A 2,428-nucleotide genomic window follows, 5' to 3' on the forward strand; every position below is an offset into this window, starting at 1 on the left:
ACAGAAGTTAGACATGTGCACTTAGATGACTGCAAGTTAACAATATATTGCTGTGTGTGTGACATGAGGAGAGAGGGAGTGACTATATATCCATAATAGGGATTAAAGTCCCAGATCATAGACCCCCATGAAGCCGTACCGATCAATTCTCTGAACATTGTATTTCAGTAATACACTTGAAAATCTACAAGATAGCAGTTCAAACAGTCTACAGGCACCGAACACGATTTTAGTGGATGAGTCAGAGCAGAAATAGCGGGGAAGTGCTTGTGTGTGGAAATTTCAGTACGGATTTCATCTCGGTTCTTTCTGATCGAAGGCATCCCCATGGTAACAGTCCCAATAGTAACAGATGGACTACGTCAAACAGAAATTGGTAAGTTGTTTTCAAATCCAACTGTGCTCCGTGAAATAGTAAGTGAACATTGAAAACGAATGTCAGGAGTCCTTCTTTTGCTGCATTACTTTTCATTTCATTTAATGTTGTGGGCACTTACTTTGGTGCCCCTGACAGCTCTTCCATATATTCAAAATTTCTTTGGGTTTTGTGAAAGGTCTTTCGATAAAATTCTACTGCTACGATATTCGTTGAATGCTTCATGTAGTGCGATTTTGACATTCGAACATGTTTCTTTCAGCATCTCTGAATGTCGCGCGCAACTTCAATTTTTAACTCGATGGATTTGATTTTTTCGTCCAATGCGACAAACTGACCAGCTCCACTTTTAATTTGTCTACCTTTTGGACATACACTTCACTTTTCAATAAAAATCTCAGTGCTATCCATTTACGGTATGAAACAGCCTTCTGTACCTAGTACAGTGTGAGCGCCACAGCTATTGAGGAATGGCTTAAGTTTTGGCACTTTGTTGCTAATGCTTCATAGTTGATTACAAGGATTTCAACACTCTTAGCTTGGGGAGGAACGTGTTTCTTTCGTTCTTACAGTGGTATTTCAGAGTCTACTAGGCTGGACTGGATTACGAATCGCATAATATGTTTTTTTTTAAAAAAGGAAGTATCTTGTGTGCACCCCACCCATAGTCAGCTGTCTGGGATACCAGCCTGTGACGTTTCTCGCATACCTGACCCGTTTAGGGGTACCCTACAGTTTTCAAACCTATGTCGCAACCCTAGAACGTCGCTGCCTAGCTTCTCAGAGAATCTTTCAAGTTTCTGGTTCTGTCCTCCACTAGACTCAGATCAAGATTGCCACGATAAGTTGTAGAAATAGTGCCACAGACTGTAGTCTTTGTTGAAATTCTGAGACAGCAGCTGGTTCCTTAACCGTCTCTATCTGTGGCCGGAATTATCCAAGTATGACCTCGGAGCCCAGTCACATATTGTTCGTCCCAACGTGCGTTCGTTGCACCTTGTGCTCTCAGTGGTTGCAAGAACAGCCTCTCCAACATGGTAAGGGACGTTTCCAGGCACACACACACTGAGTGCACAAAGTGATTCTTCCTGTGACTTGCTGCCATATCCCTAAGAGGTACCGTTATCTGCTGTACATTTGAATTGCAACCAGTTAATGGACCCCTAACCCTTTGCTTGTGCCACTCATGGCACGTTACACTGTAGGTTTCCCAGGAAGTGAAGTGAGTTTCATTGACGTAATTTCAGTTTCAGTGGAGGGCAACACCTCGAACTTGTTACTTAGGGGGATGAGTATAATACTCCGAGATCTCCCTGGTGCCTGCCTCCTCTGTACAGGATCTCTACACTTTCCTCTGACACGCCGCTCAGAGGCAACTGGGTGAGTGGTGATAGATCCTGCGCTTCCTGCAAATGAGACAATATTCACTTAAGGGAACAATACCTTAGGTATTCCTGGGGCATGTCTTTCGCAGCAGCTTCCACTAAAGTGATAATAGTCAAAGGTGATATACAGCTGCGTACTCATGTTCGCAGTAGGGCTGCATTGCGGCTAGCGAAAAGTTTTACAGAAAAAAACAGTTTCAACTAATTTCGATAATTCTCTTGCACTTTTTTCGATCTGCTATACTACACGTCCCCCCCATGAACCAGGGACCTTGCCGTTGGTGGGGAGGCTTGCGTGCCTCAGCGATACAGATAACATTACCGTAGGTGCAACCACAACGGAGGGGTATCTCTTGAGAGGCCAGACAAACGTGTGGTTCCTGAAGAGGGGTGGCAGATTTTCAGTAGTTGCAGGGACAACAGCCTGGATGATTGACTGATCTGGCCTTGCAACACTAACCAAAACGGGCTTGCTGTGCTGGTACTGCGAACGGCTGAAAGCATGGGGAAACTACAGCCGTAATTTTTCCCGAGGGCATGCAGCTTTACTGTATGGTTAAATGATGATGGCGTCCTCTTGGGTAAAATATTCCGGAGGTAAAATAGTCCCCCATTCGGATCCCCGGACGGGGACTACTCAAGAGGATGTCGTTTCAGGAGAAAGAAA

This window comes from Schistocerca serialis, chromosome 9 (assembly GCF_023864345.2).
Source record: "Schistocerca serialis cubense isolate TAMUIC-IGC-003099 chromosome 9, iqSchSeri2.2, whole genome shotgun sequence".
NCBI classification, from domain to species: Eukaryota; Metazoa; Arthropoda; class Insecta; order Orthoptera; family Acrididae; genus Schistocerca; species Schistocerca serialis.